Raw genomic sequence first — 20,164 nt, 5'->3', positions numbered from 1 at the left:
CTGCAGCATGCTAGGCTTCCCTGTCCATCACCAACTCCCAGAGCCTACTCAAACTTATGTCCATCATGTCGGTGATGCCATTCAACCATCTCATCCTCTACTGTCCCCTTCTCCTCTCGCCTTCAATCTTTCCCAGCATCAGGGTCTTTTCCAGTGAGTCAACTCTTCGCATCAGGTGGCCAAAGTATTGGAGTTTCAGCCTCAGCATCAGTCCTTCCAATGAATATGCAGGGTTGATTTCCTTTATGATGGACTTGTTGGATCTCCTTGCAGTCCAAGGAACTCTCAAGAGTCTTCTCCAACAACACAGTTCCAAAGCATCATTCTTCGGTGCTCAGCTTTCTCTATAGTCCAGCTCTCACATCCATATATGACTACTGAAAAAACCATAGCTTTGACTAGACAGCCCTTTTTTGGCAAAGTAATGTCTCTGCTTTTTAATAGGCTGTCTAGGTTGGTCATAGCTTTTCTTCCAAGGAGCAAGCATCTTTTAATTTCATGGCTACAGTCACCATTTGCAGTGATTTTGAAGCCCCCCAAAATAAAGTCTCTCACTGTTTCCTTTGTTTCCCCATCTATTTGCCATGAAATGATGGGGCCAGATGCCCTGATCTTAGTTTTCTGAATGTGGAGTTTTAAGCCAAACCTTTTCACTCTCCTCTTTCACTTTCATCAAGAGGCTCTTTAGTTCTTCTTCACTTTCTGCCATAACGGTGGTGTCATCTGCGTATCTGAGGTTATTGATATTTCTCCTGGCAATCACAAAGTTGTGATGAGGGCAATTAATCATTCTTATCTAAATGTATGCTGCCAAAATACTTTAAGTACTTGAAAACAGTTGGTTTCCTTCAGAAGTCTAAACCTGATTTTGGCATTTGTTCTATAAATCTTAATTTTCAAAATACTGTAGATTTAGAATATATCTTGAAATTATTCTGCTCTCTTTCTTTTTATCAGGATGAGCAAGAACATGGTCTTATTCCATGTGGAATACATGTAGCAATAATAACAATTATTATAGCAATAATAACGTTGGTTCCCTATTTTTGTATTTACTATGTACCAGCCTCTGTACTGATTTATTTTTGCATGTGCTTTTTTTTTTTTTTTTTTAAATCAGGTTTTTTGTTTTTATCACATCATGTGAGATCCTACTTCCCTGACCAGGGATGGAATTTGTACCCCCTACAATGGATGCAGAAAATCTTAACCACTGGACTGCCAGGGGAATCCCTGTATATGCTTTTTGAGATTACATTTTTTTTAAAGTTGGTCATCTCCACCCAGCAAAAAATGTATAAGAAATTGAAGAACATAGAGTGAGAAATACCAAAAGTAATTCTTCTTTCCTTTCTTGTTCCCTAATCTTTCCCCCAGAATCCAGCAGTTTCACCAGTCTCTTCTGTTTGCCTTCCAAGTTTTGTGCTGAGCATTTAAAATAAGTGATTTCATTTTATCCTCACCACAACCCTATGTGGCAACTATTATTATCATGTTTATTAATAGATGAGGAAACTGAAGCACAGAGCGAACTTGCCCCACATCACAAGAAAAGGAGGAGAACCAGGATCAGAATTCACAGCAGTGTCATCACTACATCCTTCCTGCTATCTTCACTCCAGATGGCCTCCAAGCCTGGTCTCTACTGTCTCTCTCCTCTTGTCGAAATCCTACCAATCCTTCAGGACCCCGGTCATAGTACTGCTACTACTGACATTTACTGAGTGCTATCTGTATACCAGGCCCTTACACAAACACACACAATCTTATTTAATCCTCACTGAGCCCTATGAGGCATGTGTTATTATTATCCTCATTTAACAGAAGTGAAACTGAGACTTAGAAAGTCACACAGCTCATAAGCGGCAGAGGCCAGAGTCAGGCAGGATGGTCTGGTTGAGGCCCTTGCCTCCCGGCCCAGACCCACCCACCCTCACAAAGCTCTCCCCGAGCTGCTGTGTTTCACTCCTCTCAGAAAGCCTCCACACTTCTCCTCACAAACCAACATGGTATCAGCTAGCAAATCATCCAGTATTATTCTCTGCAATTCAGCATTCTAGAGTCTTCTCTTTCAACTTTGCTGTCCACCCCTGAAGAGCGAAGGCTCTATTTTTAATGCTCAGTCAGTTATGCTTAGCAAGTGCCTGGTGAACGCTAAGCGCACAACACTCAATTGGGGTGTTTTATTATTAAAAAATATCTTAGCTCCATGTGAGTAGTTGTAGAAATCCTAATGAGATCTTACAAAATAGAAAATGGACTCATGAAAATGAGCTCTTTAAACTTCTGTCTGGAATGATGTCATCAGCATATTTAACTTTTGAAAAATCAAATCAATGAGCACTAGAGAAAGTGAGATGAAAAAAGTCAGTTTAGAGAGTGCAGTGATTCTGTCTGGGGGCGAGCACCAGAACCCTGCAGCCAGGCTCTGCTGGATGGGCCTCCATTCCAGGGGCTTCTCAGAGTGTGGTGCAATGGTACCTTCCCTCTGAATGTGGTTCTATTGCTTCTACTGTGCTGTGCTGGGTTTATTTTTTTGTGTTTTTAAATATTTATACAACACAGCCTTTAAATACAAGGTGACTATTTTATCTGGTGTTTAACTGAGGACACTGAACTGGCTTCAAATGCTAGAAGATAATCCAACTATATATATATCCTTCTTTTAGGAAAATTAAAGAGTTTCTACTTTTGGAACCCAACTGCAGTTTAAGATGCTACAACACTGTACTTTGTGTCTAAGAATAAAGATGGTCCCTAGACAGGAAAACTTCAGATCCTTTTAGTTTACTTGCTTCAATATTGGGCAAATAAATTTGAAAACTACTTTCCACAGCGAAAAAAGATCTCTGTGTGAAATGAGGTTGTTTTTGTTTTGTATTAGTTTGCCTTTCTCTTTCCAGTGACGGTTGTCTCAACTTGCTAATTAACCCTCATCATGGGTGAGGCCTTTGCTTAAGAAACTGACAAAAACACACTCTGATAAGTCAATTGAGCATAAACTTCCAAGTAAAGGGAACCCCTGCTGGGTGGAATATTGGGTTAGAAGTTCTCCAAATTTCCTCCCAAACCTCCCACTCTGTAATGATATTCCAGCAGCCCTAAATTTACTGGAACAAAGTTTTCTGAGTAATTGATGGTCTCTTTCCTTTAACCAAGCACATTAGCTGCTCTCCAGACCCAGGTCCTTTGGTAGCTGGATCATCAGCTGCACTTTGGGCCTCTTTGCAGGGCTGTGGGGACTACTGCTCAGACCTGCAGGGACATATTTAACCTGCTGATTTTGGGGTGGCCCCAGTTACTTACTGCTCTTGTCTGCCTTTTGTTAGGTCAGTGTAACCACAAGTGGATAGTTAAATTTAAGGAAGATTAAGTGTTATTTGAAAATATTTGTATCCTGGAACCCCAGGCAGGGGTGGAGGTCTACTTTGGAGCCCTCTGAAAGCAGAATAGACTTCTAGACTTTGAGCACAGGGCCTCTCGTCAGAAAAGCAGGACACCAGCATGGGTGAGGGAAACTTGCAGGGGAAGGAGACCAGCCCTTGCCTCAATGTTTGGGGCTGCCTGATAGTCTCCGTGTCTCCTTAAAGCTGTCTTGCCTTGTTGTGACCCATTTCTGACTTTTTTGAGAAATGGTTTTCTTGAGGCACTACCTAGAGACCCTCAGTTAAACTTTCATTCTCCTTCTCTGGGGCATATTGCCAGGAACGGGCTTAAAAAGCCATATCCTCTGACAATTTCCTTCCCCATACCTCACTTTCCGCCCAGTCTCACAACTCTTGTCCCCCAAATCTGAGTGTACTTTCTTGATAAACGAGGTGGGCCAGTTATAGGACTGCCCAGTAAGCCTTCCATTTATGAAGCCTCAGCCCAAGTGTAGTTTCCCTTTAGGAGGCCGCCACCCCCTCAAACACCAATTCCCAATTCCCACCCACCTGAGACCATACTCCTCTCTCGCTCACACGGCACCTGCCTGATACATTGATCTGTGTGGGACCTGGTCTGTCTACTTATCTGCCTTACACCCTGAGCTGTTACCTCAACAACTGTTTTTTTTTTTTTTTTCCATTTATTTTTATTAGTTGGAGGCTAATAACTTTACAATATTGTAGTGGTTTTTGCCATACATTGACATGAATCAGCCATGGATTTACACGTATTCCCCATCCCGATCCCCCCTCCCACCTCCCTCTCCACCCTATTCCTCTGGGTCTTCCCAGTGCACCAGCCCCGAGTACTTGTCACATGCATCCAACCTGGGTTGATGATCTGTTTCACCCTTGATAAACAACTGGGTTTTATTCATCCTTACCCACAGTTCCTGCAAGTAGTGTTTTGGGGGATAATCGACCTGCCTGGGGAGTTTTTCTCTTATTTTCCTCAGCTCTCACATTTTTGTACTTTCATACATTTTCATATAGACAGAAAAATAGAACAGTACACAGTGAGTACTCATTTATCTAGATTTACCGTTTTACTAATTGCTTACATCTTGCCATATTTATTTCACCTCCTCTTCTTTGCTCAACTATTTCAAAGTGAATTTCAGATTTAATAACATTTTACCCCTAAATACTCATACATCTCTGAAAATAATGACATTTTCTGACAGAACCATAATACCATTTTCACACATACTCATATTATCATACCTAATAAATAGTTCCCAAATGTCACCATTGTCCCCAGAAGATTTCTTATGACTGGTTTATTTAAACTAGAATCCACTCCGGGTGTGCCTTGGTAGGTCCTTGACCAACCAATTGGAGATATTCAGCTAAGTCTCTTTTTCAACAGTCCCTTCCCCTCTTTCCCATGTTTATTGACTTGTTGAAGAAATCCAGCCAATTCTATCAAAAGTCCCACTTTCTTGTTGTTGTTTAACTTTGCCAGACTTCTGAGGTGAGCTGACCTAAGGAAGAACCACAGACACCGCTGCAGGAGTCTCCTCCATGGCAGGGACCTCCCCCTCTATCCTCTTCTTGGTTCTCATCATCTTGGCACAAATCCTTGAGGCATCAAGACCGAAGACTTACCCTGTGCTCTCACACCTTCTGCTTGGATGTCCCTTTCCTGTCCTTGCCGTCAGCCAGTGTGAGCCTTCCAACAAAGCAGGTGCCTGCATAGCTCTCCCATCACTGCCAGCAACAACCACACGAGACCCTGGCACCCGTAAAACATGCTGGGGAGAAAGTCTTTGAACTTAGGACTCTTGAGTCTCCATGAATGAATCTTTTCATCATCAGTAGCAGCAACCAGCAGCTACCATTTTGAATGAAGTTAAACTCTCTCCTTTTTATGCTGTTCACGGGGTTCTCCAGACAAGAATACTGGAGTGGTTTGTCATTCTGTCCTCCAGTGGACCACATTCTGTCAGAACTCACCACTATGACCCATCCATCTTGGGTTGCCCTGAGTGGCATGGCTCATAGCTTTATTGAGTTACTCAAGCTCTTTCACCATGACAAGGCTATGATCCATGAAGGGGCTTCAACTGACTGGTTCAAAATTGGGAAGGGAGTACGACAAGGATGTATATTATCATCCTATTTATTTAACTTTTATACAGAGTACATCATGTAAAATGCCAGGCTGAATGAATCACAAGCTGGAATCAAGATTGCAAGGAGAAATATCAACAACCTAAGATATGCAGATGATACACTCTAATGGCAGAAAATGAAGAGGAACTAAAGAGTCTCTTGATGAGCTTGAAAAAGGAGAGTGAAAAATCTGGCTTAAAACTCAGCAGTCAAAAAACTAAGATCATGGCATCTGATCCCATCACTTTATGGCAAATGGAGAAGTAGTGGAAGGAGTGACAGATATTATTTTCTTTGGCTCCAAAATCACTGTGGGTGGTGACTGCAGCCATGAAATTAAAAGTCACTTGCTCATTTGAAGAAAAATTATGACAAACCTAGACAGCATATTAACAAGCAGAGAGATGACATTGCCAACAAAGATCCATATAGTCAAAGCTATGATTTTTCCAGTAGTCATGTACAGATGTGAGAGTTGGATTATAAAGAAAGCTGAACATTGAAGAACCGATGCTTTCAAATTGTGGTGCTGGAGAAGACTCTTGAGAGTCCCTTGGACTGCAAGGAGATCAAACCAGTCAATCCTAAAGGAAACCAACCCTGAATATTCATTGGAAGGACTGATGCTGAAGCTCCAATACTTTGGCCATCTGATGGGAAGAGCCAAATCATTGGAAAAGACCCTGATGCTGGGAAAGATTTAAGGCAAAAGGAGAAGGCAGCAGAGGATGAGATGGTTAGATAGCATGACTGTCTCAATGAACATGACTTGGAGCAAACTCCAGGATATAGTGAAGGACAGGGAAGCCTGGCGTGCTGCAGTTTATGGGGTCGCAAAGAGTCAGACATAACTGAGCAACTGAACAACAACAAGCTCTCCTTCAGTTTCCATGAAGTCAATGCTGTTTAGTCGCTAAGTCATGTTCAACTCTTATGACCCCATGAACTGTAGCCCTCCAGGCTTCTCTATCCATGGGGTTTCCCAGGCAAGAAAACTGGAATGGGTTGCCATTTCCTTCTCCATGAAGTCAATAAACCTCTTAAATTCATCCCAGGAAAAGAGCCTGTTTTCTATGTGATGTCAGGTCCACTAGTGCCACCACCACTCTCTTGCCCCAGAGTCTGTCTCCAGGCGGAAAATCATTCCCACTGACTCCTGCTGGCAACAAAGAGATTTCCACTGATTTGATGGAGAAACGTGACGGGATTTAGTCTCTGCTGTGAAGTCAATAAACAATTGTCTTGGCTGAGATGCTCCAGCAAATCACCCAGGAAGAGCAGGATCTACTTTCCCTTTCAGAGGGATGGGTGGAGGTGGGAGGTGGTGGGCAGCTTGGAGTGAGGAGAAAGAAGGAAGTTGGTGGGGAGGCTGGGAACAGCTGTGGGTTTAAATTGGAAGTTCTAGGCCACAGGCAGTCAGAGAACATGAAAATTCAGGCAAACAGAGGATTCCTGAAAGTGTTCATCCCGCTTTAGGGGAAGAGAGAAGTGGAGGAGGACAGTCATGGCAGCGGAAGGTGTGGGTTGGAAACCCTGGAGGGACAGTTCCAGCCAGCCTGATATGAATATCTGTTTACTTTGGCTCTGTGGAATTTCTAGTTGTTTATTTTTTTAACAAGGAAAAAACTCTCCAACAACTCATGTCTAGTGGTGGAGTAGGCCCTGTTTTATTCTTCCTGAATGTGGTAAAATGCCTGATACTGAAGGGGAGAAACAAGAAGAGGACTTTATAATTTCACAGGCTTCCCTGGGGGCTCAGCTGGTAAAGAACCCACCTGCCAATGCAGGAGATGCAAGAGATCTGAGTTCGACCCCTGAGTCAGGAAGATCCCCTGGAGAGGGAAATAGCAACCCACTCCAGTATTCTTGCCTGGAAAATTCCATTGACAGAGGAGCCTGGTGGGCTACAGTCCATGGGGTTGCAAAGAGCTATACTTTTACACAAAATTCTCAACTGGGAGATTATAGTTAAACCTTTTCATTTCCTGGCTTTTCCTTTTCCTAACTCTGTTTCCTGTTTTCCCTTTTTGCTGTGGTGTTCCCTTCCCTGCCCCCCAACACACAGACACATTCCATTCTCTGGCAAAATCAGAACATTATTTGGTTTTGAAATAGTCACTGCGGAAGTTTATGAAATCTTTTTCTCTAGAGGTTTCATTAAGGCGGATCTGAGCCTGTCTCTTTTGCAACAGCTTAGGGAGGGGGTGGGGAGAGTGCTGGTGAGAGATCAGGTGACCCCTCAAGGACTCCCCTCTTTGTGGTACAATAGCAACTTGATCCCCAGAGTGGGGAGAAAGGGCAGGAGTGGTAGAAACTTCTGTGTTCTCTCCTCAAGATCCAGTGGGAGGCCTGGGCTTTTTGGCGGATCACTTGGCCTCCACTTTGCTACATGGTTGATTTGGAAAGCAGATTGCTGAGAACAGCAAGGAAAGCTGAAACCTTGAAAATCGCTTTTATGTGAGGGCCTTCCTAATGCACAATCAGGGATGGATCTGGATCACCTGGGCATGCAGAGGGCCCTACCGCTTTCTGGTGTCAGCCTTGTGGGGTGGGAGTTCCCTTTCCTGTATGAAGCCATGGTGGGAAATGGGGCCTCGGAGTTTCAAACAGCTTTGGCTTTCTGGAAGTAACATTAGGAAGCTGACTAAGTACCTGGAAATCATCACTTGAGCTTTAAAGCAGATTAATACTTTATTTGAAGGCAATGAATACAGAAAATAGTCTAAAGGTTTTGTGAAACAAACAAAAACAAAAAGGGTGTTGGTGGGAGAGGGAGGGAGAGAGTGGTTGGAGTTAGTGTCTTCAAGTTCTGGATAATCTGCAGTGTGAGTTTCAGGAAGTTGACTTGGTTGTCTACGTGAATTGCACTTGCCCTTTCTGGACTTCTATCTTTAGGTTCTTTCTTCCTGTTCTTTAGCCTCTGCTTCTCTGAGGTCAGCCCTCCACTTCTTCAATAATTCTTTCCTGGGCCACCAGAGCTTCTTGGGCTTTAGAAAACCCTCCCTTCTCTGTCCTTCCCCAATGTTCTTGTGACTGAAGGCTCACTGGGCACACAGCAATCATTCCTATGATCTGAGCTGGCGCCCAGGAGAATAGCTGTGCTGGTCCCCACGCTGCTCCCTGGAGCTTGGAAGGCATCTCCTGGGCCTACAGCTGTGGTTAGGACATAAGACCTACCTGTTAAAGGAAGGAAAGAGAAGCACTTAATGACAAGTTTTGTTTTGTCTTGTTTTCTAGTTATAAGTGAAATCACTATCAGAGAAAAATTTTGACTGTAAAGTTGGCATCTCTTTCTCTCCCAACACACACATACACACACAAAGTTGTTGTTCAGTCACTAAGTGAAAGTTTCTCAGTCGTGTCCAACTCTATGTGACCCCATGGACTGCATAGATCCATGGAATTATCCAAGCCAGAGTACTGGAGTGGGTAGCTTTTCTCTTCTCCAGGGAATCTTCCCAATCCAGGGGTAGAACCCAGGTCTCCTGCATTGCAGGCAGACTCTTTACCAGCTGAACCACAAGGGAAGCCCTAAGTCGCTAAGTCGTGTCCAACTCTTTTTCAACCCCATGGACAGAGGAGCCTAGTGGGTAGCCCGCCAGGCTCCTCTGTCCATGGGATTTCCCAGGCAAGAATACTGGAGTGGGTTGCTGCTTCCGTTTCCAGGGGATCTTCTAGACCCAGGGATCAAATCCAGCTCTCCTGCATTGGCAGACAGATTCCTTACCACTGAGCCACCAGGGAAGCCCTATGTATAATCTGTTGGGGAATTTTTCTTCTCTTCTACATTGTAAGAGAAAATAAAAGCCACTAGAGAGAAACTCCCTCAAAATCTTGCCACACATCTGCAAGGATGCTTATCTTCCTCCTTTCCTTCCATCATAGTTGAAGTGATTGCTCATTGCCAAGGTCGTTGTAAGGCTCTATATTTCTCTTGCAATCTGATAGACTGCTCCACTGCAGATCCCTCCTCTCTCCTGCTGCCTCACTTGCTACCGATTCCTTTCATTAGTTTTTAAGCAAGCCCAAGTTGTTTAAAGTTATTTCTCCTAGCCTAAAAATAATACCTTCCGCAGCTTCTACATTCCTTTCCAATGTATTAATATTTTCATAATTCTATTTTTTTTTTTTGAGATCTAGACAAATTTGTTGAAACATAAAGGGTGTTAGCGGAGAGGTCATTCAGTGGTATGTTACATCATGCCACATACTTCTATATTTTTGATCCTCTGGCATTTGAAGCCTTGCTGACCAGGGAAGGCTTTCCCTGCCCCTCCCCCACCCCCACAGGGATAACTAATTCCTAGAGATATAACACTACTCACTTGAGAGTGTACTTTTTCTATGCGAAGGAACCAGTTTCAGAGCCAATACCCCAACCACCTCCTTTACTGGTTTTCACAGGGTCCTTACACTTGGCCCACTATCCTTCTGCCCTAATCACCCCAGGGCCAGATCCCAGAGGACTGGAAACAGCCTCTATGAGAGCCTACTAAAATTTTTTCAACTAACCAATCCTAAACCTTTTTACCCTGTGTTGCTTTTCTTTCCTGTAAAAACCATAATCAAATCTCCTGTCTATGTTTTCCCTCTCTTTCTTCCTCCTGGGGCTTCCCTGTAAGACCCTGTGAGGCCTGGCGCCCCAACCTCTTGAAAACAATGAATAACAAACTGTCTTTTTGATGGCAGTCATCTCCTGATCTGTTGGTCTCACATTACTGGAATAATAATGAAACCTATATTTTAAAACATTCACCTACCTCCTTGTCGTTTAGTCCCTAAGTTGTATCCAACTCTTTTGAAACCCCATGGACTATAGCCTGCCAGGCTCCTTTGTCCATGGGGTTTCGCAGGCAAGGATATTGGAGTGGGTTGACATTTCCTTCTTTGGGGATCTTCCTGACCCAGGGATCAAGCCTGCATCTCCTACACTGGCAGGCGGGTTCTTTACCACTGGGGAAGTTTACTTCCTTATCTGGTTCTCTCTGGCTTCAGTCAAGTGTATTGAAACAGATGTCTGTACTCACCATCACCACTTCCTTATCCTCCACTCTGAAATTCTTGAAATCTGGCCTCTGTTCAAACATTCCTCTGCTACCTCTCCTACCAAGATCACTAATAACACTGTTGCTAAATTTTAAGGTTTTTTTTCCCTGACATTATCTGATTTAGGCTTTAAGCATCATCTGATACTAGTGACTACTATCTCCTTGAAACTGTCTTCCCTTGGTTTAGTGATATTCATATTTTCCACTATAATTTCTTAGAATCCTTTGTGGGTTCCATTTCTGTTTATCTGTTCATCATAGAAGCCACAGAAAATTCAGTAGTGTGCTGTCCTCTCCACATGGATATCCTACTGGCATTTTAGATTAGGAACTTCCTAAACTGAGCTCATCATCTCCACCCTTGAGCCTGTCCCCAGTGCCCCACCCCTCCCCACCCCACCCTGTGCTCCCTTTCTTAATAAATAGTGACATCATCTTTGAGTTGTCCTAGTCAGAATCCTGATGTCACCCTCAGCTCCTCCCTCCACCTACCCCGCATCCAGTCAATCATCAAGGCCCATTCATTTTACGTCTTGAATATTTACAATCCCTTTATTTCTATCCCCAATGCCTCTGTGTTCATTTGAGTTACTGTATCTCTCACCTGGTTAATGCAGCAAACTCCTGACTAGTCTCCCTGACTCCATTTTTGTCCTCTTCCTTCCGTTCTTCATATTGCAGCTGGAGATCTTTCTGTGCATTCGCATCAGGGCATAAGCAACCTGCTCTCCCTACTTTATACCATTTTGATGGTGCCTCATTATCCTGCCAATGTTAGGACAAAGTCCAGATTTTCCCCGCATACTCTTCAAGGACCCTCATCTTCTGTTCTTTGTGAGCCTCCCTGGCCTCTTGCCTCATCATCTCTACCCCCACCCCATCATACTAAACTGTTTCCAGTATCTTGGATGCCCTTTCTCCACTCCCAGCCTTTGTGCAGTTCCCGGGACTCCCTTTCCTTCTCCTCTTCCTGGCTAACTCAAGCTTATTTCTTAGATCCCAGGTTAGAGATATAAGTCCCTAATTAAAGCCTTTTCTGATTTTCAGGTGCTCCCGGAGGCAATAGAATCCCTCCACCAAAAATCTCACCGTGCTCTGTTGTCAGTGCCTGTCTCCTTGCTTGTTTCCCTAATTGTTCCAAGCATCTTGAGGGCAGCCCCATGTATCTTTAACTGGACCATTTCCAACACCTTGGCCAGTGCTGGCACAAATAGTTGTTGAATAAATGACTGTGATTCCAACCAGTGCTTGTGGACAAGAGTGCTTCAATGACGCTGTCTGTCCTGAGAACACTAAGATGATTGTACTCATGCTTCCTTCATCATCAGGAGTAACATTCATTGAGCACTTACTGTGTGTCATGCAATTTTCCAGGGGTAAGGAAAGAAGCCAAACCACTTCCTTGTTCTTTCATTGAAATGACATTTAAATAAACTCACTTTCATTTTTCTTTTCTTTTTTTCCAGTGGTGATTAAAACTGAGATCATTCTCGTAGAGATTGGTGCATAAAAACCCCAAGGGCTAATCACTTGCTTGAAGCAACACAGACCTCAGGGTGATGGATTATCCATGATATATTTTGACCGCATGTGTATAGCCATTCATTAGATCCCTGGGAATGTTAATGCCAAATCATCACTGCTTAAAAATGTGCTGTCTTAAAAATGTTTAGGGACTGTCTTTTAACTTGTTGAGTTGGACCACGTGTTTCCCATCTCTAGTAATTAAATGAATAGCGAGCTAATAATCTATCTTTTGGTTTGTTTGTAGGCATGCAATTGCTGACATGTACTGGGGAAAAGGAGGTCATTGTGGGGACTGATGATATCATTACTTATGAATGAGTGGAATTTTTGTTGGTTTACTAGAGCAAACAGATGTTTACATGTCTGAGCTTTTGAGCATATCTGGCAGAGGCTGAAAAAAACAATGTATCTTGCATTTCTTAACTTGCAGTTGCCATCCCACGAATCTTTACCCACATTTGTCATAGAACATTTTGCAAAGACCTCATAGGAAGAGCCAGGCATTCCTGGATTAAGTTATTCCGTTTCTTCTTCATAGAGAAGAAATTTCATTATTTAATGCTTCCTTAAACCACCATTCTGCCTGGGGAGAAAAGGTATCTTAGTTCACTTGGGCTGCTATAAAAAAGTACCAGAGGCAGGGTGGCTTATAACAATAGAAATTTTCTCACGGGTCTGAGGCTGGGAAGTTCAAGGTCAAGGTGCCAACAGTTGTGGTGTCTGATGAGTGCCAGCTTCCTGGATCAGAGATGGCTGTCTTCTCCCCGTGTTCTCACACAGTGGATGGTGCAAAGGAGCTCTCTGGGATCCTTTTAAGGGCGCTAATCCCATTCATGAGGGCTCTACACCCATGACCTAGTCAGGGGTGATGATATTATAAGTGGGGCCTTTTGGAGGTAATTAGCGATTAGGTTAGGAGACTGAAACCTTCATGCCTGGAATTAGTGCTCTTGTAAAAGAAACCCCACAGAGCTCCCTGGCCCCTTCCACCATGTAAGGACCAGTGGGAAGTCACTAGTCTGCAACCTGGAAGAGGGCCTTTGCGCAACCATGCTGGCACCCTGATCTCAGATTTCCAGCCCCCAGAATTGTGAGAAATATATTTTTGTTGTTTATAAGCCATCTAGACTGTGATATTTTGCTCTAGCAGCCCGAATGGAACAAGGTAAATGGATCCTGTCCAAGAGAGCTTCCAAGGGTAGAGAAAGGACCTTAAGAGAAAGGCAGGTGATCAGAATCTTGGGGCAGGTAGGAAAATACAGCAATGGAGACAGAGTGAGATAAGCTTTTAGAAGTCCCACTGGGGAAAGAGGCAGCTGTACCACAGCTGCACCCAGAGGGCAGAGGCTGGAGCACAACTCTGTCAGTCTTGCTAGACTGTTCCTTTGTTCCTGCCTCCACTCTCCCTGACTCTGACCCCGAGGGGTCTAAAACTTTGCTAGGGAGTTGGAGAAAAGGTGGATAAAGGGGGAGAGAAGAAGCCAATAACACCTAGTTTTCGGTTGCAGGCTCACAAACCTGAAGACAACTTGATCTAGAAATTTAGATAAGAATTAGGTTGGAGTTTCGATGTTAAACTGTTCTGAACTTTCAAAATAACAGGCTGTTCTTGAGCCTGGAACACCTACGGGACTTGATTGAGTTTTAATCAAAGCCCTGAAACAATGGTCCATGTTTACTATGGAGTGATGGACAAGATTAAAAGTGCTTTCATGTTCACACTCTCTTATGATGACTCCTTAGAAAAATGGGTTACATACACATTTAGAATGTTTGTCAAAAAAAAATTCAGCTCAATACTCTATGGCCTCTTTTCATGTGTATGGACATATCACAGGTATGCAATCATAGACTTGTACGGTTGAAAGGATGTTTAGACATGTTCTAGTCCAAAGCACTCTGTACATAGGAAAATTGTTTCATTAGGATCTCTTTCAGTTCCAAAGTTCTCTAAGATTTTATGGTATTGATAATCACTCATAGAAGATTTTAAAACAACACCGCTCTCTTAAGGACATGCATTAGACTATTGTAAAGCAGAATGAAGTAGCCTCTGGTGTTGGGGAGGCACTCAGGATACCAGTTGGTTCACTGTTTCTGAAAAGAACATAAGACTGATTGCTTTGTTTTTTCTTTTTTTTAAATGTTGACTGGGGATCTGCCAGCTTAAATAACTGCAGTGCTTGACCAAGAGCCCAGCCTGGGAGGCCAAAGACAGAGAGTCCAAAGATTGCCCTTGTTTTAGACAAGATCATTCCTATTTACCTTCAGAGAATATTTGGTCCAGAGGTTTAGGCTTCCAAGATGTCATCCTTTCCATAGAGTGTTGGTTCTGCATCCTTGGATTTTTCTCTCCAATCTAGCAGCAGAGGCAAATCCAGGGGGATCTTTCAAGGACTTTTAGGTAGGAAAAGAGAGGAGTAGGCTATGGCCACACTCCATTAGTCACATTTCCTTCTGAGTTCTCCATTTAACATCACCAAATTGCCTCTCCCTTCCTCCTTAGGAATCACTTACCATGTGTAGAATACGACTGGAAGGAGGTGGGAAGAGAAGAAATCTTCTATTGCAGTTTGGTGAGCATCCCATGGTTGATAGAGCCCTAAGGATGCTAATAGCTCTCGCTTTCTCTTCTTAGGCCTTCAGTGGTTTTGAAGTAGCAGCAGTGACTGAGTGGTTAAAGTCTCAGAGCAGAGAGGCCATGGTCTGGAGGTGGGTTGTGTGTCAGGGTCTTATATATTCAGACAAACACGGAGAACAGTGACAAGTGCATGTGGAACTTCCCTGGAGAAATCCCTTGGGCGATAGGAATTGATAGAACCCAGGAGTCCAGCATCTCAATGGCCTGGGGATTGAAGGAGAAGAAGGTTTGAACAAAAGAGCTCTGTTTCAGCCTTGGGAATTCCCCAGCGCAGTTTCAGGTTGACTGTACTAGGGAGACTCAGCTTATACCAGCTCTGGGCTAATAAGCCTCCCTGGCCTGTAAGAGCATGCAGGTTTCCTATTGCCTGGGTTGCTGGTTATCAAGAATTCTGATGAAACATTAGCTGTAAAGCAAAGCCAATAACCACTCTGTTGTTTTGCTGATATTTTCCTTTATAGTTACAGGAAATTTTCCAGAAAAAGGGGATATTAACACCAAAAACCTTCCTGCCCTTCGAACATAATACAATAAATTGACTGAATTGATTGAATGGCTACCCATCAGTTTATTCTCTCTTGGAGCCGCTTGCTGGATGTGATCTGAGCCCAAATGCAGTGAGCACAGTTCTAGATCCAGGCTGTCTGCACCAGAATCCCAACCCTGCCACTTGCAGCTGTGTCGCCTTCTTTGTGAAACAGCCATAATAATGGTACTTACCTTTTCAGGCTCTTGTGAGGGTTAAACAAGATGACTCCCGTAAGTATGTACTAAACTCAGAACAATGGTGGTACATGGTAAATGCCTGAGGAATATTCAACATTGATCATGAATGGGAGCACTTAGACCAGATCTGATAAGAGGATGCCAGAAAGCAGTAGCTGTATCAGTTCTCCTTTCTTTTATTGTGACTTCAACTACAAATGTCTTTTTTTTTTTTTTTTTGGCTGCTCCATGCAGCATGCAAGATCTAGTTCCCCAACCAGGACTGGAACCCATGCCTCTTGCAGTGGAAGCACAGAGTCTTAACCCCTGGACCACCAAGGAAGTTCCCAAATGTAATTTTCTAACATGTTCAGTGTCCTCCACTGACCTCCATCTGCTTGTCCTTTTCTTCCTTCTCTTCTTTGCTGAAAGTTTGGATGGCTGTTTCTGTCCCTGATTTTTATTCCTTTCTCCTCCATCATGTACCCTCCAGCTGTAAAAGTCTCCTTTATTTATGCCTGACTCTGGCCTCCAGTCCCCTGCCCACCATCAAATACCTCCTGAAAAGTTCCTTCTAATGAAACCTTGTCTTTATTGCCCACTTAAAAAATCGCTCTAAATTAAGTGGGAGTGGTGCCCTCTGCTTTTCTCTTTCCTCCTCCTTTATTGTATAAATTCTCAGAGGAAATGAAACCAGCAGAATCTGGACTATTAGCGGCAGCAGTGCCAGTAATTGGGAATCAGATTTCATGGAGTTTCTGGGATATTGAAGGGATAAAGTCAGAGAACAGAACCTAAGATAATGAACAGTTTTCATAATTTCTTTACCTGTGTAAATGCAATCTGGAGAATTTGGGTTGGCATCCTCACAGACAATGAGAGTAGGCATTTTGTTTTTTTCATAGCTGTAGTTCCCTCACTGGAGCAGTGCACCTAATGGGTGTTCACAACTTTTTTTTCTCTTGACTGTTAGCAGCAAAAGGGAATTGGTAAATGGTAAATGAAAACAAGAGAGCATTTATTAAACATTATTCTCTATCACCGCTTTTTATGAATTTTTAATCAAGAGTAAAGTTATTTTAATAAGTTTTTTTCTTTGCATCAAAAAGACACTAGCAAAATTGGAAGGACTAGTATATTTTATAAAAGCATGTGTTTTGGATCTTGGAAGAAGAATGGCCATTCTTCTTCATCATATTATTCATTTTCTTTTAAAAATTGTCAGGAAGACATATTCTTCAGATACAGTTTAATCAAAAAAAGGCAATTACTCATATGTTCACATTGTTGTTTGTTGTTCAGCTGCTAAGTCATGTCTGATTCTTTGATATCTCATGGACTGCAGCACACCAGGCTCCCTTGTCCTTCACTATCTCCTGGAGTTTGCTCAAATTCATGTCCACTGAGTCAGTAATGTGATTAGGCCTCATCCTCTGCTACCCGCTTCTCCTTTTACCCTCAATCTTTCCCAGCATCAGGGTCTTTCCCAATGGGTTGGCTCTTCACATCAGTTGGCCAAAGTATTGGAACTTTATGTTCATGTTGGTGACATTTTAAAGTAGCAAAAATCAGAGCAAAGCATTAAATTCTATTATTATGATTTGTAAAATTAACTTTCAAATGTTGAAGATAAAACACACGAGAAGCTTCTTTATGTTTTGTTTCGTTTCTTGTAAGAACCAGCATTTAACTGAGAACCTGTCAAGAGGGGGATTGTTTTTATCAAGTGCTCCATGTCTGTGCGTGCACATACATTGATCTGAGCTACACACAGCCAGTTCTCTATCATCAGAAACTGAAAGTTGATGGGTCTAGGTCTCACCTCTTTCTTTCCTTCTCCCCCTTCCAGAGTCCAAGAGCCCAGACACAGGATGGGTAAATGGTTAAGACAAATGAGAACACAGAAATCAGTTTGTTTTGCTTCTTGTGAGCTGTGGGTGTTAAGAGGTTTGAGAGAAGAGAGAGAAAGTAATGGATAACTCATTAAAACACTGCCTGTTGATGGAGTACCACCAACACCTCTCACTTTCTACTAGTGTAATTCTTGTAAACGAAAATTGTTGGATCATGTTCTTCCTGCCCCTCCACCCTGAGAAACTCTAATCTCCACTCCTGACTGGGTTCAGGACTGGCTGGCAAAACGATCAGCTTCATCACCTCTTACCCCAGTCCTATTCTTCACGTCCCACAGAGTTTCCGAAGTTGACTCTCTCTTCCTGAATAGGTCTACTGATGAAGAAATGAGGTTAAATTAGCATGAAGTATCAGTTTGAGGAAGAAAAAGTTAGCAATGCTAACACTTTTGATATTGGGGCTGTTTTTTGTCAAATACGTTTTCTTTTTTGCCTAAGCAGTAAGGTTACCACTTTATAAGAACCAGTCCAGATTTCTTTATACTCTGACCACTTGTACCACCTACAGAAAGACTCTAGTTTTTACTCACACACACACACAAAAGATTCTGGTTTTTAGTGTCAGGATCTTAAAGAGGTACAATGTTGATACTATGAGTTATCATTTCAGTTTTTTCTTCAAATTAATTTATTCATGTCTAGAGGCTTTTTATTTTTTTGGTTTTAGGCTCTGAGAGTGTGACTCTGGGAGGAACAAAAATAGTGAAATAATGTTGAGACAATACTTGGTTTTATTAGAAGATAATTTACTGGCTTCAAATCACAAAAATATAAAGAATCAAAACAGAGAGTATATAGCTCAAATAATAATCGTTTTTTTTCTCTAAGAAACATAGGAAAATCCTTATCATTTAACCACATATGAACTTGTTATATCTTTTATACTTTACATGTTTTTTTTTTTCCCTGCAACATCTACCCCAGTGCAAGCATTAATGAATGTTTGTTGAAAGAATGAATGGCTGCTGATTCACAGCAAGCTAAGGCAAAGATGGGGAGACAATGGAAACAGTGACAGACTTTATTTTCTTGGGCTCCAAAATCACTGCAGATGGTGACTGCAGCCATGAAATTAAAAGACACTTGCTCCTTGGAAGAAAAGCTATGACCAACCTAGACAGCCTATTAAAAAGCAGAGACATTCCTTTGCCGACAAAGGTCTTTCTAATCAAAGCTACGGTTTTTCCAGTAGTCATGTACGGATGTGAAACTTGGACTATAAAGAAAGCTGAGCACCAAGGAATTGATGCTTTTGAACTGTGGCGTTGGAGAAGACTCTTGAGAGTCCCTTGGACTTCAAACACTTCAGTGTTTGGACAGAACAGACCAGGGATGTGTCTTCTCCTAGCCTCTGACCATCCTCCAACCTCTTTTCTAGGCACGAACTTTGGAACCATCTTCTCATCCATTGTCTGCCTCCATGATCAACTAACACTGGTTTTGAGCTTAGTTCCTTATTGCAGATCAACCATGAGCTACTAGATGTGTCAGAATTATTCCCCCGAGGTGGAGGCCACACCAATGCCCTGGTCAACCTGCATCTGCAGGTCTCCTACAGTTACCTCTCTCTAGGCATCTATTTTTGACCTTGATGACATGGCTCTAGAATCACTTCTTCCATACATTGGTTTAGGAGAAGCTGAGGGCTCCACGAATCTCTTACAGATGTGAAACCAATGCCATAGTTGTGCCCTCTTCCAGGAGGTCCCAAGATGAGTGGGTAAAACCCTGAATGCTGTGGTAGCTGCCATGATCCTGGAGAAGAACCCAAACCAAGCCCTTTTGGATCTGCATGCCCAGGATCTTCCCAGGTGGCACAGTGTTAAAGAATCCTCCTGCCAATGGAGTAGACATAGGAGACTTGGGTTGGACCCCTGGGTGGGGAAGATACTCTGGAGTAGGAAATGGCAACCCACTCCAATATTCTTGCTTGGGAAATTCCATGGACAGAGGCGCCTGGTGGGCTACAGCTCATGGGGTCACAAAGAGTCAGACACAATTGAGCGACTGAGAATACATTCACACCCTGAGCACACATACACACTGCACACACATGTGCATAGAGCCTGGCAGACTACAGTCCATGGGGTTGCAAGGAGTCAGACATGATTAAGCAACTGAGCATACATGCACACAGTGAGCACACATGCTCAGTCAGTAGGCACATTTTAAACCACCTGAAGCTTTCTCTCAAGTTGTGGACCAAATAGAAACAATGAAGAACTTTGCAGAAGAAAAATTTTCTTACGTGTTCTTAATTCTGAAAGATTTTCCCCCCTCCCCCAGATGTTATATCCAGTGGTGTATTGGTAAGCCAGATTAAAAAAAAAAAGTATGCCCTGATTTGTAGTGTTTGCCAATTTTCATGGTGTAAATGTTCCCACCATGGCCAATTTCAAGCCACCAATGATTGAAAAACCAGTTCACCAAATTCCTGAACATTAGATTCAACAATCAAATCTTGCAAGGTGGTAAGAGCTAACTCTAGCACATTCATTGAAGCAAAATCCTACTCACTTTGTAAGCCTTTATTAGACTCATACAAAGGGCTTTATGGAAGCTTGATCTTTATCCATAGATGAAGACAGGATGTGGCAAAGGGAAGGTCATGCTTGCTAAGCTTCCTAAGATGGAGATTTAATGGTCTAGCTCTCAGAGTTTGAGGGAAGGTATCTTAAATCTCTTCAATTCAGTTTTTTCTTTGTATTACACCCCCCTCTCCCCTCCCCGCTTGCCCCAAGTCACTTGTTCAGAGAACACTGGGATTGATTTCATTGAGTGAACTAT

The sequence above is a fragment of the Dama dama genome, chromosome 25 (genome assembly GCF_033118175.1).
Source record: "Dama dama isolate Ldn47 chromosome 25, ASM3311817v1, whole genome shotgun sequence".
NCBI lineage: Eukaryota > Metazoa > Chordata > Mammalia > Artiodactyla > Cervidae > Dama > Dama dama.
The sequence above is the reverse complement of the archived record's forward strand: the minus strand, read 5'-3'. Positions refer to the sequence as shown.